The sequence below is a fragment of the Panthera pardus genome, unplaced genomic scaffold (assembly GCF_024362965.1).
Source record: "Panthera pardus isolate Hobbes unplaced genomic scaffold, ASM2436296v1 HiC_scaffold_11, whole genome shotgun sequence".
NCBI lineage: Eukaryota > Metazoa > Chordata > Mammalia > Carnivora > Felidae > Panthera > Panthera pardus.
Genome location: NW_026526666.1, coordinates 81,570,153 through 81,596,812, shown reverse-complemented (window position 1 = coordinate 81,596,812; position 26,660 = coordinate 81,570,153). Strand labels below are relative to the sequence as shown.

Here is a 26,660-nt window from a genome sequence, read left to right as displayed (position 1 = left end):
GCAGAAACAAACCATTTCCATTGTGCCCTGTCCGAATTCCTGACCCCCGGAATGCATTTGCATAATAAAAAAATGTTTCATACTACCAGTTTGGAGTGACTTGTTATGCAGCAAGAGATGATCAGAGCCACCTTCCTACTCCCAGCTGTACAACCCTTATCTCTGTTCCGTCTGTTCCTCCAGGTCTCGTAGGAGTCCTTTATCCAGGTGCCCTGGAGAGACAGATGGTCCTTAGAACCGAGAAGGGCAGAGTCTTTCTTTTCTCCCCTCACCCCTGAGGGTGTTTCCCTCACATTACACAGGGTTGAAGATTTCACCTGCAGGTTCAAATTCCCGTTTTAATCCGTGGAACACCTGCATTGACACCTGTTTGCCCTGACTCTGGGAATTGGGAGAAGGGCTCAGGTGTGTAGAGATTTGCTCTTCATTTACATAAATTTGCTGGGACCTCAGTTACCTCTGTCTCTCCCTTGCCCGCACCTCTCTCTGGGCTCTCGGTCTCTAGACCCGACTGCCTCCCAAGCCACTCCCCGCCACTCTGCGACATCCAACAGCACCTCAAACTCTTGTGTCCACAAGTGAACCCTTCACCTTCCCTTCCAAACCATGTCCCCCTCTGTGATACTCACTCCTGGGCCTTCTCATTCAGTTCTTGGGCTTTAAATACCACCTGTCCACTGATGACTCCCGACGTTTTGTCTTCAGCCCGGACCTCTTCTCTGAACGTCTTTCTGGCACGCCCACCTGTCTACTTGACATCCACATGGGCATCCGAAAGGTATCTCGAACCTAACACAGCCAGCTTGGACTCCTGGTTGCCTTCCACATGTCTGGCTCTCGGGCGGCCTTCCCCTTCTCAGAAAGTGTCGACTCTTTTCTCCTACTGGCACAGGCCACAGATTTTGGACCCATTCGCGACCTCTCTTGCTGTTCCCTTGCTGACGCCTCCCTTCAAAGCACATTCGGAACCCAACACTGAATGTGCTCAGTGTGACCCTGCCTCTCCGAAACCACTGTTATCCATCCCCCGGGTTATTGCAAAGGCCTTCCAACCGGTACCCCCGCTTTCAACTTTGCCCCTGTCTATTTCCCACACAGCAGCCTCCGTGATCCTTTTAAAATGGAAGTCAAGCCGGCCACTTGCTTGAAACCTCCACCGGGTTCCTGTCTCACTCAGAGTAACAACAGTCCAAGTCCTGACAATGGCCGACTTCGTTTGGCCTCCCTGCCTCCCTGCCTCCCTGATCCCCTCCACTGCTGTTTCCCTCCCTCCCCCTCTCCAGCCGCCACGACACCGAGATGCTCTTGTCACAAAGCCTTTGGGACGGCTATTCTTTGCGCAAGGAATGGTTTTGCTCAAGATACACACAGGGCTTCTTCTCTCATTTCCTTCCAACTTTGCTCCAATGTTTCCAAAGAAGGGGGAGGCTGTCTGTAGTGCCCTCCACACCACTCTGGCACTCGCTACCCCCCTCATCTGGCTTTGCTTTTCTCTAGGACGCTTAACGTCTGACTCCTCATGTGCGAACTTGTTTATTATCTGTCTCTTTCCAGTCGAAAGGAAGCTCTATGAGCTTAGGGATTTACTTGCCCTGTGCTATCCTGGTTCCTAGAACAGCTCCGGGGACCCGTCATCTGTGGAATGAAGGAATGGATCCTGCACACGTGTTCAGTTAGTCACAAAGTCATCGCTCCTTTTTTTTTTTTTTAAGTTTATTTATTTACTTAGGGAGAGAGAGAGAAAGAGAGAGAGCTGGTGGGGAGGGGCGGATAGAGGGAGAGAGAGAATCCCAAGCAGGCTCCACACTGTCAGCGCAGAGACTGACATGGCGTTCGAATTCACGAACTGTGAGATCGTGACCTGAACTGAAATCAAGAGGAGGATGCTTAACCATCTGAGCCACCCAGGCACCCCTCACAAAGTCATTTCTACGCTTGTCTGTACCTCCTGCCTCCTTCACCAACTGCCCCCCCCCCCCCCCCGCCAAGTCGATGCCCTGGTTCACACCTCGCCTTCTCGCCCCCCTCTCATATTCCTACCATTTAGAGACAAACACGATTTATGCTTTGAAGTGTTTTCCTGCTGGCCTTTTCTCCTGTGCACAAGCTATTATGTTTTCTTACGCATACCTGTGCTTCTACTGACTCTCCAGATTAGCGCTCTACTTTGAAAAAATCCTACAAGCATAGCAGCTAATGTGCCAATTTACTGTGTAACATACATCAGGCCATTTAACCTTCCTGTGCCTCAGTTTCCTCACCTGTAAAATGGGAATGATATTAATGCCTACCTGCCTCACTGGTAGGTTGTGAGGATTAAATCTGGGAAGTGAACCTGCTAAGTGCTCGGTAAGTGTTAGCTATTCCTCTATCTGGTGCTGAGTGCTCACGCTCTACCGGGTGCCGTTCCGAAGAAGACAAGACGCATTACAGGCTGCGCTAACTCCTGTAGTCCTCACCGCCTCCCCCTGAGGTAGGTGTGGTTATAGTTTACCACTGTAAGCTACAGAAGCTTCAGTGGTCTTACAAAGGGAAGAGAAAGCAGAGCTGGCGAAGGCTCCCTCCAGCTTACAGGAGTCCAAGGCTCCCACCATCTCGGGGATACGTAATATTAGAAACAATAGCTGGTGTTCCCCAAGCACTCACTGTCCACTGGGCCCGGTGCTAAGTGTTTGCACGCGCAGGCATTTCTCCCATAGCGCCCAGTTTTCATAACCAGAACTGCGCAGAGCTTGATGGATCAATTAGGAAACACAATTTGCATCTGGCAGCTCGCGATTGGTTAGACACAAACTGCAAGCTGGAAGCAGTCTGGAAGCCTGCGGCAGCTGGCTGGCTCTTGCTTTGTTTATCCTAACAATGGTTGCTGCTCAAGGTGTGTTGCTGCTAGAAATGGAACGGCCGGTACTCCGGAGGAAAATCTAGATGTAATCAAGCCCAGGGATGCTTAACATTCGTAGCTGTACGGGTCGCGCCGTTATTTATTATTAAAATATCAGCAAGAAAAATGACTTTGCCGTTGCTAGACTGAAGATCGCTAACCCGACCACGTTTTCACATTTGCTTTCGTGATGAAGTTCAAAACAACAAGACAACACTAATAATAGCCTCGCTTACATTTCTCGAGCTTACCCTACGTCAGGCCTGGGCTGCGAGCTCTTTATATGTCGTCTGTGTAATCTTTACAACACCTCTGTTTGTTGCTGGCTCCATTTTGCAGATGGGGAAACCAAGACACAAAGAGATGATGCGATTGTTCAAGGTCACGCAGCTAGAAGGGGGAAGAACCGGGCTCCCAACACAGGCACTCTGGCTTGAGCCGGAAATTTCGGCCCCTCCGCTGTACTGGATTGTTGACGGCGTAAGGTTTCTTAGTTACTGTATGATGGGTGGTCCGAGAGGCCACGTTGTTTCATTTAGTTATCCTACCAATCCCCGGGGGTGGTTACCATGTTTTTTGCTGTTTCCCAATGAGAGTAAGGCACAGAGATGTCAAGCAAACTGCCTTTGAAGAGTCACACAGCCAGTCAGTGGCCCAGCCTGGGTTCAAAACGACACCTACCAGATCCAAAGTCCTCAACCCACTTTGCCTGGGTCAAGTCTCCCTGCTGTTTCCTCTTACAGCATCAGTGACTGTCAGTCCATGACCGATTCTGGCCATCACTTCACACACACCTGTGTGGTTATTTCATGGTCTCCTCAGCTAGGGGACAAGCTCTGTAAGGGACCGTGCCCTCAAAGAGCTTGCCCTCACAGGGTCCCTCAGTGAGTTTTGCTCATTGTTTGTCCCCATTACAAAACAGGTGCTCAATGAATATTTGTGGATTGTTAAGTGCTTCTGCCAGAGGCACTGAGCTGGACCCAAGAGACACAGGGTACATAGCTCAGTTCCCCCAGCCCTACTGAGGCAGTTTCTAAGGCTCAGGGCGTTGGGCTCGGTCTATCCTGATCTCAGGGGTCATAGATTGATCTTGGCACCTGAATCTAAGCAGGTAGGGAAATGGAGTTAATCTTATCATCCAGAGCTTGGACCCAAATAATGCTAATGGTCTGACCAAATCAAGTCCTCCCTCTTCCTTGCTGGAAAGGCTCGTTTTATTTGGGTCCTGCCGCATTGAGGACAAGCACGCAGGGAACAAGCCCCTTCTCAGCCCTGGCTTAGTTAGGCCAATCATGATGATTACATTCCCTTTGGCAGTATTGGCTTAGTGAAAAGTATGCTATCCAATCCTGGCCAATGGGACCTGAGGGGAAGTCTGATAGGGAAGTTTTCAATAAAAGTTTTCTACCTTTAAAGATGATAGGAAGAAATGCCTTCTTCACTAAACATTGTCATGTCTATGCGTGATGGCAGGCACTGCTGCAGCCATCTTGTGATGATGAGGCAAGACATTGCCAACATGGGAAGGAGGCTGACACCTCTTTGAAGACATCATTGAGCCACTGAATTTCCAAACTCTAGAACTTCTCTCCTTTGTTATGTAAGAAAACGAACTTCTTATGGATTAAATTGTATCTAGTTGGAGTTTCTGTTCCTTGCTGCTCAAAGTTTCCTTATTGGCACACAGGGAGCCCCTGGCTCCTGCGGCATTTTACTTGTTCAGCTGTATCTGCACATTTTGTTTCCTAATTTGTGGGGTGGTGGAGCCTGGAAACTAACTTTTGGGAGGTTCCTACTACAAATGCATTGTCTCATCTCTTCCACTCAATGGGCATATAAAGTACAGTCTTTTTACTCCCAATTTATGGATAAGGAAACGGAAGTGCAGTCAGGTAAAATGGACAGTTGTCCATTTTAAAATGGACGAAATTCAGTTGTCCAGGGCCATACAGTTCAGCTCCCCATTGCTTATTGGATAAACCCAAACTTCTTACTATGGCACTCAGTGCCCTTCAGGATCCTTGGTCCCTCCTACCCTTTTCAGCTTCAAACCTCACCATTCCACATTCCCCTCCAGGCTCCAAGCTCTAGTCAGATTGCCCTTCCTTCAATTTTCATGCTGTGCCCTTCACCATGTTTCTCCCTCTGCCTGGGACCCATTTCCTTTCGGCCTAACTTTTCACTCTTAAAAAAACAAATTGTTTTAATGTTTATTTATTTATTTTGAGAGGGGGAGAGGGAGAGAGAGAACAAGGGAGGGGCAGAGAGAGAGGGAGACAGAGGATCTGAAGCGGGCTCTGTCCTGACAGCAGAGTCTGAAGCGGGGCTCAAACTCACGAACCATGAGATCATGACCTGAGCCAAAATTCAGTTGGATGCTCAACTGACTGAGCCACTCAGGCACCCCTGACTTAGTCTTTTTTCTTTTTTTTAATGTTTATATAATTTTGAGAGAGAGAGAGAGAGAGAGAAAGAGAGAGAGCAGGAGTGTGGGAGGGGCAGAGAGAGAGAGGGAGACACAGAATCTGAAGCAGGCTTCAGGCTCTGAGCTGTCAGCATAGAGCCTGATGTGGGGCTCAAACCCACAAACTGTGAGATCATGACCTGAGCTGAAGTCAGAGGCTTAACCGACTGAGCCACCCAGGTGCCCCGCCCCTGAGTTACTCTTTAAGCCTTGGGTTCACTGTCACATTCTCTCAGAAGGCTTTCTTGATCACCGAAGCTGGCTTTGGTGTGTGCCCTTCCTCTGCACGCCCTCAATGCCCCGTACTTCCCTCACCCATCCCGTCTCACACTTTATTATAATTGCCTGGAGTCACGTCTGTCTTCCCAGGGGACTGAGTTTCAGGAGGTGCAACATGGCAGTGTGGTGCAATGGTCGGCAGCATGAACTCCGGGGGCTTGACTGCCAGCTCCATGACTTCCTAGCTGTGGGACCACAGTGCACGGTTTCCGGTCTCTGTGTCTCAATGTGTCTCCCCGTAAGATAGGGATATTCGCTAGGCTCTAGTTCGCATGATTGTTGCGAGGATTCGATGAGATCTTTCGTGTAAAATCCGTAGAACGCTGCCTGGCCCACGGCGAGGGTGAAGAGATCCTGTCTCGTTTCATTATCTCTGTACCCAAAGCACTCAGCGCCTACCAGACAGTTAGCCAGTGGTGGTAGAACAAATGGATGGAGCGGTTGTGGTGGTTAATTTTGCATTAATGTGACTGGGCCCCAGGACGCCCAGATACCTAGTTCGACGTTATTCCTGGGCGTCTGTGAGGGTGTTTCTGGAAGAGATTGGCATGTGAATTGGTAGACTGAGGAAAGCGGCTTGCCCTCCCCAGTGTGGGTGGAATCCGTGGAGGATCTGAATAGAACAAGAAGGTGGAAGAAGGGAAAATTAACCGTCTGCCTGAATGCTTGAACTGGAAATTTGGTCTCATGCACTCAGCCTGGGACTGATACCATCAGTCCTCCTGGATCTTGGGCCTTTGGGCTTAGACTTTAACTACACCGTCAGCTTACATCCAGCTAATCATGGGACTTCTCAGTCTCCATAATTTCATAGTGAGCCAATTCCTTATAATAAATTGCCTACCCATTATCTATCTATCTATCTATCTATCTATTTATCTATCTATCCATCTATCATTGCTTCTGTTCTTCTGGAGAACCCTAGTACAGAGGTGGAACTCAGCTTATCCAGAACGCAACCCCTTGGGCACTGATGTGGCCTGAAGTGAAATGCTGTTGAGGCTCCTGAATCAGAGACACCCGGGTTCAGATGCTAGCTGTGTGACCTTGAGCAAGTTACTTCGCCTCACTGTGCTCCATTTCCTCATCTGTAAAATGAGGAAACCGATCTCTACCACGGAGGCTTGTTATGTCTATGAAAGATTCACCTGGCACAGAGCCCAGCATATAGTAGGGGCTCAAATACCTTCAGTTTCCTTGCCGCCACCCCGTGTGATAATTTTTGCCCGGGGCCACATCAGAAGAAAGGATGTTAGGAAATTGGCATCTGTCCACTTAAAATCTCAAAAGATAAAGTAGTCTTTGTGATTTAAAGACCCATTCCCTGCCCTGTGCTGTCCAGGCCCCTCCCCCACCATTCCAGGGGCCTTTGAACTTACTCAGCTCTGACAGGAAATGGACCCCCCACAGCAGAGGGATCGGAAGGAGCAGACCCTCCCTGCCTGCTTCCCGCAGAGCTGGAGGAAGCTGAGGGAACACTGAGGAGTGGAGGCAGCCCCGGGTGAGCACAGTGGCCCCCCACGCAGGTTCCCCAGTCACCCACTGGCTACCTGTGCAACCTTGGTGGGGGCCTGCTCCCCTCAAGGCTCCGTTGGACCCATCTGTCCAATGAGGTTGGGTTCCATGACCTCTGAGGTCCCTTCTGGACCAGGCATTCTGGGATGCAGGAAGTGGGACCCCTCGGCTGCTAGGGAGATCAAAGGGTGACTTCCCAGAGGAGGCCTCACAGCTGCCTGCCCTCTGGAGCAGCTCCTGGCTTCCTGCTCCGCACGGAGCCTGCCGTGCAACCCTGGGAACTGCGGAGGCCTCAGCCAAGATCGGACATTGGGTTTCCTCAACCCCCTCATGCTCCCAACCCGTCCTGAGTCATAAGTTTGAGATACTTGACTCCATTTTCCTCTGTTGGCCACCTGGGATGGAGGTACCATGCTGTGTATTCTTCAAGTTTAATTGGCCGGAAATGCCTGTCTGTGCCTTAGGACCCTGGGGAACTTCCCTCTTCACCCTTCCGGAACCTCCCAGGACTATGCAGGGTTAGTGGATCCTATCCATGCTCCTCACCTGGCCTTTGACACTCATGATGCTTTGCCTGGCCTCCCATCCTCCAGTTGTGGCTGGTTGATCTCTCCTTACTGTGCTCAATGCCACCCCTACATCTTTATAGGTGCTGTCCCTGCCCTGCACACCCGCTTCCTGCGCCCGTACGCCCAGCCTGACAGAGGACAGGTGCTTTTCTAGGTCATCTCGCTTCTTCCTGGCAAAAGCGTCTGAGGGATATATTGTTGCTGTCTGCATTTCCCAGGAGGGGGAAACAGAGACTGGGAAAGGTGAGGTGCCCTGCTGAAGGTCTCTGGGCTGAGCCCAGTCTAGAAGCCAGCCTCCTCTCTCCACCTCCTGGGCCCGTCCCACACCCTCCCCTCCCAGCTTCCATTGGCTAGGACTCTTGGGTTTGCACAGCACAGAAACCCAACTTGAAGAAGCTTAAGCCAAAAGGAAAGGTACTGATTTCTTAGAAAGATACAGAGTAGATTTTAGAGTGGGACTCAGGAGCCAAACTGTGGGCAGCAAACACTGATTATGCTATTTTCTACCATGCAGCCTCCGGCAAGTGAGGGCACCTCTTAGTGCTTCAGTCTTCCCATCTACACGACAGACAGAGTTATAATGACACCTCCTTCCCTGCGTTGCTGGGAAGGGTCAGTGAATTAGGGCTGTGACTGTAACCCACAATCAGAAAGCTCTTTTATTTCAGAACCCGGTACACACATAATATAAAACAGAAGTCATAAAACAATATCTACCCTTACTATGTGTGATGTACTCTGATAATTTCTGTTGTAGTTTAGTCTAATCTATTTTGTTTATTAAAAAATACTGGTACCTGGGCATCTGGGTGGCTCAGTCGGTTGAGCGTCTGACTTCGGCTCAGGTCAGGATCACACGGTTTGTGGGTTCGAGCCCCGCGTCGGGCTCTGTGCTGACAGCTCAGAGCCTGGAGCCTGTTTCGGAATCTGTGTCTCCCTCTCTCTCTGCCCCTCCCCCACTGCATGCGCGCACGTGCTCGCTCTCTCTCTCTCTCAAAAATAAATAAATGTAAAACAAAAATTTTTAAATATTGGTATTAATCCCTTCATGGCCCCTCTCCCTACCATGGGTTGTGGCTGATGTTTGAAAATTGTTGGTGTCTAAGAACTTTTCTGGCATATAACATTTGCTACTCTTTTTTTTTTTTTTTAATGTTTTTATTTATTTTTGAAGGAGAGAGAGAGAGACAGACAGAGACAGAGACAGAGCATGAATGGGGAAGGAGCAGGGAGAGAGGGAGACACAGAATCAGAAGCAAGCTCCAAGCTCTGAGATGTTAGTACAGAGCCCGATGCAGGGCTCAAACTCATGAACTGTGAGATCATGACCTGAGCCGAAGTCGGATGCCCAACCGACTGAGCCACACAGGCACCCCCGTTTGCTACTCTTAACGTTTTTTTTAAAGTTTATTTCTTTATTTTGAGAGAGAGCAAGAGAGAGCTCTTGCTGAGAGGCAGAGAGAGAGAGAGAGAAAGAGAGAATCCCAAGCAGTCTCCGTACTCTCAGTGCAGAGTCTGACGCAGGGCTTGAACTCAGGAACCATGAGATCATGACCTGAGCCAAAATCAAGAGTTGGACTCTTAATGCACTGAGCCATCCAGGCTCCCCTTATTGTTGTTATTAATTGCAGACCCACCAAGACTAGAGAAGGACAGGTTTGATTACAGCAGGTGCTTTAGTGCAAACAGGAAGGACTCTCACCTTGGCTTCTCCTTCTGTGTCTGCATCTCTTCCTCGTGCTTGGCCTTCCCCACTCATATGAGCCATAACTGCAGGCGGCTCTCAGATGACATTGATATGGCTCTACTACCAAAAAGGAAAAAAGTGCCTTCCTTTTCCCCCATCTAGCTTCAGTGATAATCAAAACTAACCTTTATTGAGTGCTAATGAGGGCCACTGTTCTCTTTACAGAATTCTCTGACTCAATCCTCATGATAACCTGGAGTCCCTGGCGAGATTGGCTGGATTCTCATCGAATTCATTTCCTCTTCCGGACCCACAGATGAATTGCATTTCCCAGTCCCCATGCACCTGGCTGGGGCCATTGGACTAACTCTTGCCAATGGAATGAGTAGAAATGATCTCTGGTTCAAGGCAGTACAGCCTTCTTTGTGCTCTCTTTCTTTAACCTGCCAGTGGGCTGGGGACAGGGCAACCTTGAAGCCACGTGTTAAGGATTATGGAACCGCACGAGCGTCGGTCTCGGAATGACCTCACAGAGCAGAACTGATAACGCACCACTGGCCTCTGACCGTCAGCAGTGGAGTATGACAAACAGAAGAATTTTGTTGTACCAAGTCAGTGAGATATTGGGGCTGTTTATTACAGCAGCTAGCATCACCCGGCCTGATTCATACAAAATACTTATTTGTCCATATTTTATAAATAAGGAAGTTGAGGCATCGAGATGTTAAATAATATACATTTTGTTGCAAAATTAGCAGGTGATAAAGCCAGGATTTGAATAGGAAGCTGCATTATGAACACATATTCATTTTTCTATGCTGTAGATCAAGTTCAGCAAACTTCACCTGCCACAGAGCAAATGCTACCAGTGCTGTTCATTTATCATCTTTGGCTGCTTTCACCTGCAGGGGCAGAATTTAGCACAGAATTGATCATTGTGAAAGAGACCATAACCCCCTTGCCCACCAAAGCTGAAAATATTTACTATTTAGCTTTTTATATATAAAAAAAAAATCTTGTCGGGGGCACCTGGGTGGCTCAGTCAGTTAAGCCGCTGACTCTTGATTGCAGCTCGGGTCACGATCTCAGGGTTGGTGAGTTGGAGCCCCAAGATGGGCTCTGTGCTGACAGTGCAGAGCCTGCTTGGGATTCTCTCACTCTCTCTCTCTGTCTGCCCCTGCCCTGCTCACATGTGCATGCATTCCCTTTCTCCCTCAAAATAAATAAATAACTTTTTTTAAAAAAAGCTTAGAACCTCTGCTCTAAATTGAAAGATAACTTCTCTTCCAAAGTCAGTCTGAGTCATGTGTTTTGGGTGGACTATTCCACATAGGGGAGGAGAGTGAGGTGCTGTGATTGGTCAAGTTTAGGTCAGGTGCTTGCCCCTCGGACAATCAGTGCAGCCAGGAAGGCAGGGTTGTATAAAAGCATAGAGCCAGAATTAAAGGAGAATGTTAGGGACTGAATTGTGTCCCCCTAAAATTCTCATGTTGAAACTCTAACTCCCAATGATTACACTTGGAAATAGGGCTTCTAAGGAGGTTAAATAAGGTTAAATAAGGTCATAGGTTAAATAAGGTCACTGGTGTCCTTATAAGAAGAAGAAGAGGGGCACCTGGGAGGCTCAGTCCGTTGAGCGTCTGACTTTGGCTCAGGTCATGATCTTTTGGTCAGTGAGTTTGAACCCCGTATCAGGCCTTTCTGTCAGCCAGCTCAGAGCCTGGAGCCTGGAGCCTGCTTCGGATTCTGTGTCTCCTTCTCTCTCTCTGCCCCTCCCACATTCATGCTCTGTCTCTCTCTCTCTCTCAAAAATGAATAAACGTTGAAAAAATTAAAAAAAAAAAAAAAAGAGGAAGAGACATCAGAATTTGCTCTCTGTTCATGTGCGCATAGAGAAAAAGCCACGTGAGAATGAGGAGAAGGTGGCTCCCTGCAAGCTGAGGAGAAAGTCCTCACCAGGAACCAACGCTTCTTGGCACTTTGATTTTGGATATCTAGCCACCAGAACGTGAGAAAATAAATTTCTGCTGTTTAAGCTACCCAGGTTATGGTATTTTGTCATGGCAGTCCGAGTAGCTGAGTACAGGAGGAGTGGTTTTCCGAATGGCGTTTGTTGGTTGAGGGCATGGGAAACACAGACATGATGAATTAGTACTGGGAGAATCACCGTGAGCCAGGTAACAAACACCCACACCCCCCAATCCGTCCTGCTGCACCATGATCAAGTACTACTAACATAGTATCTGGTGTTGCAGCCCAAATCCAAAGGAGATCTCAGATTTGCTCTCTCCTGCTCCAATATTCTTTTTTTTTTTTTTTTAACGTTTATCTATTTTTGAGACAGATAGAGACAGAGCGTGAACGGGGGAGGGTCAGAGAGAGAGGGAGACACAGAATCTGAAACAGGCTCCAGGCTCTGAGCTGTCAGCACAGAGCCCGACGCGGGGCTTGAACTCACAGACCGCGAGATCATGACCTGAGCCGAAGTCGGACGCTTAACCGACTGAGCCACCCAGGCGCCCCTCCAATGTTCTTTAATGTTTATTTATTTTTGAGAGAGAGAGAGAGTAAGCAGGGGAGGGGAAGAGAGAGGGGAGGACAGAGGATCTGAAGTGGCCTCTGCACTGAGAGCAGCGAACAGGCTATGACAGCAGTGAGCCCGATGCAGGGCTCAAACCCACAAACTGTGAGGTCATGACCTCATCTTCAGGGAGCTGAAGTCGGATGCCCAACTGACCGAGCCACCCAGGCGCCTCAGCCCTGCACCAATATTCTTGGCAGGACCCTGCACACTGGGCCCCAACGGGGTCCCCAACATTCCATTTGGGGGACCCTGGGTCATTTTCCTGGTACTGACATACATATTGGCACACAGACACATACTGCTATGCATTATACATATTGGTACACAGCAGAAGGTAAGGAAGTGCTCAAAAGAACGATGGGACATATCAAGAGGATACAGGAGCTAATTTGAAGAGGCTCCCACTGGCCAAATCAGGGACAATCTGAAAGTCAAAATAATAAATGATAATAATGGATTATAACCTGTTGAATGAAATAATTTATGAGTCCATACAGAAGGAAAGGAAGGAAGGAAGGAAGGAATGAAGGAAGGAAAAGAAGGAAGGAGGGAGGGAGAGAGAGAAAGAAGAAAGAAAGAAAGAAAGAAAGAAAGAAAGAAAGAAAGAAAGAAAACATGTCATCTACTAAATATAGAAGGAATAAGAATTAGAAAATCACCAAAGAATGGTAGAACTAGTGGGTAAACGCTCACAAGCAAGAGGATATTAATGTGGTCTCAGAGTATCTCTCCCATGCTACTTAAAAAGGGAAACATGGAAACTTTACAAAGGTTTCTACTTTCACCAAGAGATCAAAGCTAACATGGCCAGTATCAGGAAGAGTTGACATGTGTGCTTCCTGATATTATGCCCTGGATCAGTGGCATATCAAGGGTGTGGCTGTGGGGCAGGGACTCACTGCCCTGCATGCAGGCAGTAAGGAATAAATTGTGTTCTAAAATTTTAAAATAGTGAAACTGGCTAACATTGATTTCTTTTTTATTATCACCATGTGCTAGCAATTTGGTGATGAAGCAGCCCTGTCTGAAGTCATCTAAGCCACTGCTGCTGTTACTTTGAGTTTTAACTATATATTTAAGTATATATTTGGTATATATTTAATTATGTGTATATGTATACATATATACACAAATACCCGGGTACGTATTTCAAATTAGCACATTTTAATCACTTATGTTCTAATAAACGTTGGGATCGACGTGGAGTTTATTTGGCAAATTCCCAGTTACACAGCTGGCCCCGGTGTATGTGGATTCTGCAGAATGTGTTTCTTTTTTCAGAGTAAGTTAATTTCAGTTCTCATCCATTCAAGCTAACTGGTGCAGTTTTTGCCTCCAACCCCCCCACCCCCCCGCCCCCGCGCCCCCAGCAACTGCATATCCCGTGTTCAAATAGTGGACTCAAAATAAGCAATGGGAGCAGAGCGATGGCAAAGAAACTAAGCCCCAGTCAGTTTAATTCTGACATCCTGTGTGACTAGCTGGGGTCTTTTTCCCATGCGTGACATTTTTTGGAACTTTAGAAAAAAATGAAGTCGTTCTTTTCAGCCTCGCTTCATTGATGGGAAATGCTGCAGAATGAGGAACAGTGAAAAGGCTTTCCCAGACAAAATGATTGCTCACACGAAGCTGTGCATGTGCCGGAGACGATGTTTGAAAAGTTAACCTCAGCCTTTGAAGAACCGTGTGATCCAAAGAAGGATCCGTTCCGATTGTGCTCTCTGCCGAACATGACTATTTTCTCCTGAGTTTATCAAGTGTGAAGTTTTAGGTGAGGTCAATCAGACACAAAAATATTTGAATCAGCCAGGATCGACCTTGATCACTGGACGGTATAATATCCAGCTTTAACACTGCTTCTTGAAGGCTGGGCGGACAGAAACTGTGGGGAAGTCCATTAACTATGCAGCAACACATGTAGGGAAGTGGACATTTACAGAGAAAAAAAAAATAATCAGATTTCCAAGAAGGGAGCGGGGAGGAGCAACAGAAGATGCCGGTCTTACTCTGCCAGGAGAAATAAAAGGGAAATGCTTGGATGCTTGCAACCGTTTTCAGCAAGAATTGGATACACTTGAAAGACAATGGATCAAACAATGTTAGTTTTCAGCCATTTTGTCTGTTTTTGCAAAAGAAGAAAAACTTTGGAAGTTGTTGTTGTTGTTGTTGTTTTTAACCAAGTATAATAGAAATATTTGACGAATGAATTTTCTGGTGAATGGGTTTTAGTGGAAAATTTTTTGACAGTAGAGATGTTTGAATCAGTATCAATCCCAAAGAAACAAAGCCAGGAGCTGCACTGCAATTTCTTGGATTTATTGTGAAAAGGATTTTTATGAGTCTCTTCCAAACTTGCCCCTGTGTTGAATACTTTTTCTAACTATCGTATATCTGATGATTCATATGAAAGAAACTTTTCTAAATAGTTAACAGTAATAAAAAGTATTCTTTGATCAGTTGTGAATAGACAGATTTACAAACCTGGCTACATTTTCTGTTGAACATGAACGTATGAATAAGGTGGAATCTGATGAAGTCCTGAGAAATTTACATCAGTTAAGGCACAAAAACAGGAACTGTATGGTTGTTATGCGTTTCTGTGACAGATACGTTTTTCTTCCCTATTCTTATGTAATTAAACACTATTAACGATTGTGTTTTCCTTTTGTGTACTATAATTTTAAAAAATATGTTCTCATATTTTTAGTTTAGTGGTATTTCTGTGTTTCTTTTCTAGGCCATTATTATCACTCATATCATTTCATGATTACTTCTGAAAATGATTGTGTCATATAGAAGAGGGGAGTATAGAGGCACCTGGGTGGCTCAGTCGGTTAAGCGTCTGACTTCGGCTCAGGTCATGATCTCACGGTCCGTGAGTTCGAGCCCCGCATCGGGCTCTGTGCTGACAGCTCAGAGCCTGGAGCCTGTTTCAGATTCTGTGTCTCCCTCTCTCTCTGACCCTTCCCCATTCATGCTCTGTCTCTCCCTGTCTCAAAAAATAAATAAAACGTTAAAAAAAATTAAAAAAAAAAAAAAGAAGAGGGGAGTATTAATTTAAAACAGATTTGTTCTGGGGGGTCAAATGCCCTAGGTCAGACACAGACATTCAATGGTATTCCCACCAAAAATGTATCATCTGATTCTGGTCATGAGGAAACATCAGACAGACCAAACCTGGAAGACATTTTACAAAATAACTTGTCCGTGGAATCTTCAAAAATCTCAAGGTCAAAAAAGACAAAGAAAGTCTCAGGAATTATTTCAGATTAAAGGAGACTAAAAAGATACGATAGTTAAAATCATTGCGTTGGGGAGCCTGGGTAGCTCACTTGGTTAAGCGTCCGATTTCAGCTTGGGTCTTGGTCTCACAGCTTGTGAGTACAGCCCCATGTCGGGCTCTGTGCTGACAGCTCAGAGCCTCAAGCCTGCTTCGGATTCTGTGTCTCCCTCTTGCTGCCCCTCCCCTGCTCATGCTCTGTCTCTCTCTGTCTCTCAAGAATAAATAATAAAAAAATAAATAAGTAAAATAAAACCGTTGCATCATCTTGGATTGGATCCTGGACTGGGAAAAAATAATTATAAAGAATATTATTTGAACAACTGACAAAATTTGAACATGGACAGTGGATTAGACAAGAAAATCATATTAATGCTAAATTTCCTGTGCTTGATGATTGTATTATTGTTCTTTATTTAAAAAAAATTTTTTTAATGTTTATTCATTTTTGAGAGAGAGACAGAGCAGAGACAGAGCATGAGGGGGGGAGGGAAGGGCAGAGAGAGAGGGAGACACAGAATGGGAAGCAGGCCCCAGGCTCTGAGCTGTCAGCACAGAGCCTGACGTGGGGCTAGAACTCATGGACCGTGAGATCATGACCTGAGCCGAAGTCAGATGCTTAACCACTGAGCCACCCAGACGCCCTTACTGTTCTTTAAGACACTACTTTTGTTCTTAGGAAATATACCCTGAAATATTTAGTGAAAAGGGGCAGGATGTCTCCATATGGGTGTGTATTGTGTGTATGTGAAGATACATGTTTAGAGATAAAATAACAGTAAACGAGGCAAAATGTGTACAAATGGTGAACCTGGGTAAAAGATATCTGGGAGTTTCTTGTGCCGTTACTGGAACTTTTCTATAAATTTGAAATTATTTCAAAATGGATGTTTACCAACCGACAAACAGACAGGTGAGGCTGGACCCAGCTGCACCCAGCTGGACCCAGTGGTATATGTGGTAAAGGCAAGAAAAGAACTGAGAAGCATACTTAGCTACTGATTGTGGAAGAAATTACACAGAGAAGAGAGAACCAAAGATGAACCCTAGGGAGACTAAGATTTTTTTTTTTTAATTTCTTTTTAAATGTTTATTTATTTTTGAGAGAGCACGTGTGCGAGCAGGGGAAGGGCAGAGAAGGAGGGAGACACAGAAACCAAAGCAGGCTCCAGGCTCTGAGCTGTCAGCACAAAACCTGACATGGGGCTTGAACCCACGAACCACGAGATCTTGATCTGAGCCGAAGTCTGGTGTTTAACTGACTGAGCTACCCGGGCACCCTGGGGGACCAAGACTTAAGAGCTAGCTGAGACCAAGATTTAAGAGCTCCACTGGCTGGCTCAGTCAGTGGAGCATGTGACTCTTGATCTTGGCGTTGTGAGTTTGAGCCCCATGTTGACTGTAGAGATGACTTAAACATAAAATCTTAAAAAAAAAAAAAAAAAACCTAGCTGAGGAAGAGAAGTCAGCAAAACAAACGGGAGTAATCAGAGAGGCAGAGGGAATGTTAAGTGACAGTGGTGTCACAGAAGTCCTGGGAGGTAAGAATTTCCCCAGGAGGAAGTGGTCAGTGGCAACATATGCTCTGAAAAGTTAAATAGGATAAGGACAAACTTTTAAAATCGGATCCAGCAAGCAGCTAGAGGCACACCCACGATCGTACCTATGAAGACTCAGAAAAAGACAAAAATTCATTAAGACATTGAAAACCAGGGTTGAAAATCAATCCATGGTCAGAATCAAGGCTTCCCACTGATTAGAAGGTGGTGGGGATGGATTGAGAAGTGGAGCTGGTAAACGATCTGCGGTATCTGATTTGCAAAGTGCTTTTACAAACATTATCTCATTTTGCAGACTTTGCCAGCTGGATGGGACCCCGGGGTCATGAACTCCAGCCGGGGTAGCACATGGGAGACCTCTGTGCTCCTGTAAGCTCCCAGCCTCAGGAAGGCTGGCCTCCCAGCACCCCACCCCGCCCTGCCCCAGGTCCCCCCGTCGCCTCAGCCCCTCCCAGCCTGCTCCACTCCCTGCCTGGACAAAGCTGCAGGCATTTCCTCCTCGTCTGTGTGTGCAGAGCACCAGGTATATGGGGTGCCCGTGGGCCTCCGTTTCCAGATCCCAAGACCCATCTGGGGCTCCCTTCTCTGGGGCTCTTGAACATTCTAAGCTTTGTTTCTCCCTCCCCTCTGATTCTCCTTCCGCCTTTCCTATCTCCAGGGTAGGAAAGGGTGGGCGGGAAGGGGTGTCTTTTGCCCTCTCAGGGATTATCAAATGTTCTCTTAAGTCATATGTCTAATGTCAGGGCCTAGGGTTTTGTTACCTGTGTTGTCCTGTTATCCCTTCCCTGAGGCACTAACCGCAGGAATGCCCTCTCTACCCACATTATTTTCTTCAACAAATATTTATGGAGTGCCAGCTCTGTGCCAGGCACTATTGTAGCCACTGAGCGTACAACTGTGAATGAGACAAAGTCTGAAGGAGGAGGGACGTTCAGAAGGTCGTCTCGCTGGGCTTCTAAGGGCCTCGATGTTACTGCTCGTGGGGAGGAGACACTCAGGGGGAGAGCTTTGCTGAGGCAACGTGGTGCACACAGGTGCAGCATGTGGGGCCCCACCGGGCCCCACCGTTCACTTGCTCACCTGGGCCTGCCACATCTCCCTGAGCCTCAGCAACTTGGTTTGTAAAATGGGGATCCCGAGAGCTGCCACATAGGTTGTACTGAGGATTGAAGTGAGGTCAAGGGCAACTGAGTGTGGGACCTGGCACTCAGGGTGGAGGAGGACTGGGTGGGGAGCAGCTACCAATATTGTGTTTTCTTGATCTCTGGGATTTTCCTATGTGACTGCGAACCTCATTTTGTCAGCCTTCGGATTCCTGTCCTTCTCTGGGGCCAACAGACTTGGAAGGAGGCACTAGCCCTCAGCTCTGCAGAAGTTTGCTTTTGTCGGGTCTAGGGAACCTGATGAATGAACGAGGCGTCATGTGGTTACTCCTCTGCAAGGACCTGGGTTCTCTGTCCGCCACCAGGGCTCAGGAGACCAGCTGGATGGAGAGTATAAATGGTGAGACTGGGTCTTCTGTGGGCCATTTCATTTAATCCACTCAATAACTCTGTGGATATATTGTATTAGCCCCATGTTTATAGGTAAGAAACAAACCCTGAGGCTCAGAAAAGGATCACATTCCCCTAAAGGAGGTAGAATTAGTTTTTCAAATGTTCTGAGTCCAGAACCGGAAAAACGGGGTGGGGGGAGGAAGGGGCGGGGTATCAATCCATGCCTAATGCCAAGGCACATATGAGTGAGGGTTCTGTGGGTTACAAGGACACAAGGCAGAGCACGCCATAGAGGGTTAAATGGTAACCCCTGTGTCCTAACCCCCAGAACCTATGAATGTGACCTGATTCGGAAAAAGGATCTTTGCAGGTGTAATCAAGTTAAGGATCTTGAGATGAGATCACTGTGGGGTATGGGGGTTGACTCTAAATCCAATGACAGGTGACCCTATAAGCGACAGATGGAGAAGGCCATGTGGAGACAAAGGCAAAGGGGGAATGGATGCAGCCACAAACCTAGGGATTCCTGGAGCCGCCAGAAGCTGGAAGAGGCAAAGAGGGATTTCTCTGTAGAACCTGAGGAGGCAGTGTGGATCTTGATTTGAGACTTCTGGCCTCCAGACCTGTGAAAGAATAAACTCCTGCTGTTCTAAGTTCTTGTGCTGTGTTACCTTGTTAACAGCAGCCCTAGAAAACCAGCACACCTGCCCAAGGGGAATTCGACTGGCTCATCACAGCCAAGCCAAGGTAGGGGGACTTGGAGTTAGGCTGCACTCTGGGGGGTGGGTGGAGGCATGGGGGGCTGGGTGGAGGCATGGGGATGCTGCCTAGGGCCTTCTTCCCTGGACTCTGCCCCTCTCAGCAGGAGATTTCTATTCTCTTGGACGGTCTCTTCTGAGACCATTGCCTTAGGTGCCCAAGGCGGGAAGAAGAATTCTGATTGGCCTGGCTTGGGTCACGTTGACGTCCAGTCCTCACTGGAACCACCTGGTTAGAATAAGAGTTGCAGCATTCCCCCTACGAAGGACGGAGGCACCGAGTGCCACCGACGGGGGGCACTCATGGAGTATTTCCCCCAGGCCATTGAGAAGCCTGGAGACCGCATCTCCCCTCGTTGCTGAAGCATACAGAATGGTGCCCAAATAGGACTGGGTATACAGATCAGCGAGCTCTTGTCTGAAGCCTCTACAGCTTTCCCCTGCCCCCTCCCAGGCAAGCCTCTCAGTATTTCTGTATTCCTGGTGATTTATACCATTGCTCTGGTTTTGTGACACTTCTCTTTCGCTTTTCTACAGGCCCTGGGCAAGAATTTCGCTTTAGTGAATAATTATTATTTCGCCTGCCCAGTGCCCCCTACCTCTTGTGGGCGCCCTTCTCACTCCATCCCTATCAGTCGCCAGGGGTGTTATAGACGCTGCCCTACTAGCTGCAGCTGATTGGCCCCAGGGTGGTCACCTGACTCAAGCAGGGCCAATGAGAGCAGAGTCCATTAGGCGGCTGAAGCTCTAAACCTCAGGTTAGTATAGCTGTTGGTGCGCTCGGCAGAAAAGTGGAGAAAGAATAAAGTTGGTATATGAGGGAGGCAGAGAGGAGGGAGGCCTGAAGTGTCCTTGACCCTGGTTCACTTGTTCCCAAGACCTCTGCTTCTTGCATGGCTTGGATTCTGTGAGCCAGTAACCTTTTTCTGCTTATGTGCTACCCTGAGATGGATTTCTAGCTCTTGCAACCCAGTGGCAAAAGAATTCCTTAGTATTATACATGAATAGAATAAAGCCTAGAACAACAGACTTATTGGTCAAGTGTTGGTTCCATCTCATTTTACATATGGGAAAAACGAAGCCCAGAGAGGGTAAGTGAACCAGTCACAGCCACACAGCTTGTGAGCATTGGAGCCGGGACCCCAAACACAGGCCCCCAGCTGTCTGCCAGTCTGAGTCACTTCTTTAAAGATCTTTTCATGACTCCGACATCCTGATTGGTGTACGGCATAGGATGATGGCTCGCTTTATTTCTTTCTTTGCCTCAATTTCCCCATCCTGTCCCTGTGGGCACACAATTCCTGGCAGAAGAGAAGAGAACCAGATGTTATCCATGTGGGCTGCTTTGAGTTCTCAGGGCCTACAAAAGGCTATTATTATTTAATTACTGCAAATGGTAATTATAAGGGAAGGTAATTGTCTGCCCTTTCATTATGGCACTTTTGCCCTTTTCTTCTGGCAGCCCTCGGGCCAGTCATAAAAGACAACTGGGTCCAGATCTTCTGTGACAGCCCATCACTGGAGGATTGGAGCAGTTGGGGGGAAGGGCTGTAAATAGTTACTGCCATCACCTTCTGAAGGTGATTTGTGGATAATACAGCCCTTCCATACCCACAAACTCCTTAGATCCTATAGGAAATGGGGAATTAACGCTCCCTGAGAACTGGCCAGGTCCTGGGCACTGTGCCTTCCCCAAGTGAGATCATGCCCATAAAAAGCCCAGCAAGATGCCTCACTTATAATAAATGTTTGGTAAATGGTAATGTATACAATTTCTAAGCCTGACACAGTGTCCTGTGAATTAAGGATTCTTACCCTCCTTTTTATAAATGAGAAGACCGAGATGCCTTTAGGTCCTACAGCTAGTGGGAGTATTTGAACCCCGTGTGCCTGATCTGAAAGCAGTCATGACTTTCACCTACAACTTGCCACAAGTTCCACTGACCTACTTTGCAATGGAAGAAATTGAGGCCCAGCATTGCAAGGTGGCTTGCCCCAGTTCATCGAGGGATTTACCAGAGTCATGACCTGGATCCACGTGTCTTGCCCTGCCTGGTTGGGGCTCAGACTTGTTTCTGGCTCTGCTGTACCCCTCTCCTCCCCCATCCTCTCCCCCCATCCTACAAGCCCCATTTCACTACTAATGGTAGAGACACAACAGGTAAGACATAGTCTTGGCGCTCTGGCTGAGCAAACACTAAGCTAAATGGTAGACCTGGGGGCCCCAGCATGAGGCTGGTCTATGTACTTAGCTGTCACTGCTCATGATGGACATTGCTAATCAGTCACAACATTTTCTGTGTTTAAAGCCCAGATTTTGAGTCCTTTGAGATTTAAACAAAAATTTGCTAGAATTTCCTCCCTCACATCGTGTGGAATCCCCAAGATTTCTTCAAGTTCCAGTGACTTATGAAGTCCTGATCACTTACAGCTCCTGCTTTCTACTCCCAGTGCCCTTGCGTTCTCTCCTCTGCTTGTTTTTCCTCTCAGCTCGGGGACAATCTGGGCACCCCAGTGCCAACCAAACATCCAGCATGCAGCTCATTTTCCTGAAGGTTGGAGGAAACCGTGGTGGGGGGGGGGGGGCGGTGTCATGGCAACGCAAAGGGCAGAAAACTGAGTAATATTTCTGTTTCGACAAGTTCTGCAGTCGACTATTCACTGTCACCCCTCTCCGCTGGCTCACCCATTTCACCAATCGTCCCCACATCTCAGGACAATGCTCACCTATTTCAGCTTGTTCATTTTCAGAGCCTCCTCACCTTCAAAAACTCAACCCCCCTCATTTATTTTTTATTGGATGAATGAATCAACAAATATGTATTGAGTACCCAGTTCATCGTGTGATGTCAAATCATGGGATTAGAAATCTGAATGCAGAATCACAGCTGGGGCAAGTGTACAAAAACCGCTGAGTCCGTGGAGCTATGAGGGCATCCTGAAAATAACGGAAGGCTCCCCTCAGCATGTGGCTATGAGCCATGGTGTGTTAGGTGAGTAGGTGTTCACCAGGTGATTGGGGACATGGTGGGTATGGTCAGGCAGGGAGCACATGCCAAGAGGAGGGTACTGCAAAGGCTGTGTGACAATAGGAATCAGCATGCCTTCCATGAGCCCACAGGAGGCCTGCATGGCTGGAGCACAGTGGCCGAGGGGAAAAGTAGTCCTGGTTAAGGATGGAGGCTTTTTGAGGGGCCAGACCATGTGACATTTGGGGGCCATAATCCCTGTCATTTCATCATGTAGAGCAGTTTAGGTCTCCATCTCCTGCTCAGCTCCCAGACAGCCTTGGTGTAGCCTAACCTCCATTAATATCTCTGCTAACAGAGGCCAAATACTCAGAGTCTTTCCAGAGGAAGCAGAAGTTTTTCCTCCCCTTCTCCCCCGCCAAAAAAGCAAAAAAAACAAAAAAAAAAACACAAAAAAACAAAAAAACCCAAAACCCAAAAAGCAAAACAAACAAACAAGCAGAAAACGGAAAGGAGAGTACAGAGAGATGTGGCTTCACCCCAGTATGAGTTGTGCCACCACTTTAAGAAGGCAGAGTGGCCAGTTTGGGATTTAAATGACCCTTCTCCGGGTTATAACTTGGATGGTACAAACTGAAGGGCTTGAGAAGTTCCTGTTGGGGGTGGGGAAGTGTGGGGGAGCGTGGGCTGGTGTTCTCAGGGAAGATTTTTCCCCGCAGAGGGGTGGAGGGGGGTGGGTCCCTGAAGTTCAGGTAGCTGCATTGCCACGGCCTCACCCATGATCTCATGGGTACTTGCCCTGTGAAGTAGGCGTCAGCACTCTCAGTTTGCACAGGACAACACTGAGGCTCAGAGAGAGGAAGAAATTTGCCTGCAATTAACAGCTGATAAGTGACAAGCCAGGGTTCAACCCAGCTCTTACTGGACTCTTAAACCTAATCTATCATCTTAAACTCCACAGCCCCCTTGAAGGGAGCAAAACGAACAAAGGTGAAGAGGGTGAATGGGCAGAGAGCTCGCATGCCTACTCTCAGTCTCTCAGCTAACACCACGTAGCGCCCACTGTGAACCAGGTGCTCTGGACCGGGGGTTGGAGGGCATCAGCTGCAGGCCTGACCCCAAAACTTAGCCGACCATTTTCCTTCTTTGGGCTTCAGTTTCCCCTCCTGTGAAATGGGAGATAACATCCCTGCCAGCCTCCCTCCCAGGGGCTCCTGTGGCGTCCGATTAGTAAGTGCTTGTGTTGACGCTTGAGATTGGTTTAGTTCTTCTCCTTCTTTTTTAATGTTTATTTATTTTTGAGAGCAAGACAGAATGTGAGTGGGCGAGGGCCAGGGAGAGAGGGAGACACAGAATCTGAAGCTGGCTCTGGGCTGTCAGCACAGAGCCTGACGGGGGGCTCAAACTCACAAACCGGGAGATCATGACCTGAGCCCAAGTCAGGCACTTAATCGACTGAGCTGCCCGGGTGCCCCAAGATTGGTTTAGTTCTGATGGGAGGTACAGCCCGTTTGAAGGAGGAGGGGGCTGCTGGCTAGCATGGAGGGTAAGGACAGGAAGATGGAAATCTCATAGTATTGAGGTCTCACTGTGAGCAAGCTGGGGATGTAATGTTGGGAAGCCAGCCTTGTGCTCAGCATGACAGGAGTCGCAGGGTCTGAGGGTTGCCTGGATACCTGCTGCTTTGCAACCCCCCACATCCGTCACCAAGTCCTTAATACGTCCCACATATTGTCCACTTCTTTCCATCTCTGCTAAAGCCACCACCACTGTTCATCTGGGAGACTCTGAAAGTCTCCCTACTGGCCTCCCTGGTTTTCTGCCTTGCCCATTCCAGTCCATTCTTTCCCCAGCAGGCACATGGACCTTTTAAAACGAAATGCGAAATGCGATCACATCACTTCTCTGCCTAACGCCTGCCTCCTCACGATTTCCTATTGTTCTCAAGCTAAATCCCTGCCAGGGAGCCCCAGGGTCATTTTGCAGTCCCCCTCAGTCACTGCTGCTCCGTTGTCCTTTGTGGCCCTTCAGCAGGGCCAGCTCCTCCGGGCCCCAGAACCTCCACACATAGTTCTTCTCTTCACCAGAAACGCTCTTCTCCCATCTCTTCCCTGGTCTCGACTTAAACGTCCCTTCCTCTGAGAAGCTCTCCCTGATCTCTTATCCACTCCCCAGACACCCCAAATCTCTCTTTTGCAGCTCTTAGGAGACAAATAATTATCTGCGTAACTACCTGTTACAATCTGTCTCCCTAAATTAAAGCCCGCTCCTCTTCTCCTTCCAGAGGGACGCACTTCCCAGCCTCCCTTGCACTTGGGCTGGACCACGTGATGAGTCTTGGCCAATGGGGCGTGAGGAGAGGTGGCTGGTGTGTGTGTGTGTGTGTGTGTGTGTGTGTGTGTGTGTGTCCCTTCCGGGCTGAAGCGGAGGAATATGGCGCACGATTCCCCAGTCTGTAGTCTCCTGCCATGGTAACTAAATCGGTCGTATGTTTCTTTCCATGGGTGCAGCTTCAAGATGGCGGGGACTCGTCCGCCTAGGTCTCCAAAGCGCTAGAGCAGAGGATCCAGGATAGGCATGTGGCACAAGAGAAAAAGAAACCACTCTTATGTCACTAAGGTTCCAGAGGTCTTTGGCAATGCAGTGTAATCTGGCTTATCTTGGCTAATTAATAATCCTAACTGATGCTCTATCAGAGCCGGGCCTGGACCTTATGCACTGCCTCTCCAGTGCCTGGGACCCTAACTGTGACATAGAAGAGGTGCTTTGTAAATACTTGTTGAATGCGTGAATGAGTGAAAAAACAGAACATGGAAGACATGGTTTCCTCCTCAAAGAATTTATTCTCATGCCAGGGACAGCTACTTATGCGCACAGTAGTTAGAATATAATCAGGGGCTAAACTGTAAAAGTTAAAGAAGAGGGCCACGGTGGAGGGCTTCCTGGAAGAGAATGAGGAGGGCTTGAAGAATTGGAGAGGATGAGAGTGGGCTTGCAGTCCACCCCATCATTTGCCCATCCATTCAGCAAACATTTATTCTAATGCATCATGATAAGTGCTTTGCCAGCAGTGTGGCCAGACGACCATGGTGCTCTTGGGAACCAGTGGAAAGTGCCTCTTTCCATGTGCAGACGATCTAGAACAGCTTCACAGAGGGGCGCCCGGTGGCTCAGTGGGTTGAGTGTCTGACTCTTGATTTGGGCTCAGGTCACGAGCTCACCGGTTCATGGGTTCGAGCCCTGCTCAGTGGCAGAGCCTGCTCGGGATTCTCTCTCTGCCCCACTTTCACTCTTGCCCTCTTTCTCTTTCTCAAAATAAATAGAAAACTTCAGAGAGGAAGTGATGTTTGAGCTGAGCTTTGACAAGTGGGTGTTTGCCAGAGACTGAAGACATGGGGAGAAAAGGACCAAAGGTCCCAGGCAGAGGGAACAGCATGTGCAAAGGCCTCGGAAGGGAGATGACCAGGACCAAGATGGCAGCCCACTTTGGCTGGCTGGAGCATAGCTTTCCAGGTAGTTAGACAGGAGGCTGGTGAGGCAGAGATGGACCAGATTATGGTACTCTCTGGACATAAATCCCTTATAAAGACCACAACTCAGCAATCAAAGCCTTCAGGATTCTGTCCCCCATCTCTCTCTTCACCCTAAACTCCAGTGCCTTTGCACGTGCTATTCCAGGTGCCTAGAATGACAATGATGGTGATAATAGCAACATAATAACATTTGTTGGGCCCTTAGAATGTGTTAGGTGCTTCACCAACCATCATTTCATTGAACAACGGCATTAACAACAATGTGGGTTAGTACACTTTTTTAGGAATTTCTTTTTCTTATTAGCACTATACTTTATTGGAACAGTTTTAGATTTATAGAAAAATTGAGAAAGTACTATAGAGTTCCCATATATCCCCCACCCAGTTTTCCCTATTTTTAACATCTTATGTTACTGTGTTTATCATATCTTGTTACAAATACTGATGAATGCTTTTACTGATACATTATTATTAACTAAAATCCATAGTTTATTAAGATTTCCTCAGTTTTTACCTAATGTCTTTTTTTCTGTTCCAAGACCACAGGGTATTTAACTGTATGTCTCTAGGTTCCTCTGGGCCTAACAGGTTCTCAGTAACAGGTTCTCAGACTCACTTTGTTTTTGATGACCTTGACAGTTTTGAGGAGTATCAGTTAGGCATTTTTTAATTTTATTTTTTAACATTTTTAATTAATCATTTATTTTTTATTTTTTGAATGTTTATTTATTTTCAGGGAGAGAGAGAGACAGAGTATGAGTGGGGGAGGGGCAGAGAGAGAGGGAAACACAGAATCCGAAGCAGGCTCCAGGCTCTGAGCTGTCAGCGCAGAGCCCCATGTGGGGCTCGAACTCACAAACCATGAGATCATGACCTGAGCCGAGGTGGGACGCTTAACCGACTGAGCCACCCAGGCGCCCCTGTCAGGCATTTTTTAGGACGTTCTACTACTTGAGTTGGTCTCATGTTTTTTGTCATGACAAGACTGGCGTTATATAGGTTATTGGAAGACCATAGACATAAAGTGTCACTTTTATCATGCCATATCAAGTGACTTACTGAAAACATGGTTTGTGGCTGTTGGTG

The 26,660-nt window shown here is 47.6% G+C and overlaps 1 long non-coding RNA gene across 1 annotated transcript; it reads left to right on the top strand.

Moving 5' to 3' along the window:
* Positions 1-17,270: 17,270 nt before the first annotated feature.
* LOC109255244 (uncharacterized) lies at positions 17,271-18,953 on the top strand. The gene is made up of 3 exons (XR_002075147.2): positions 17,271-17,341; positions 18,214-18,321; positions 18,757-18,953. It is a non-coding gene; the product is annotated as an uncharacterized LOC109255244 (long non-coding RNA).
* Positions 18,954-26,660: the final 7,707 nt, after the last annotated feature.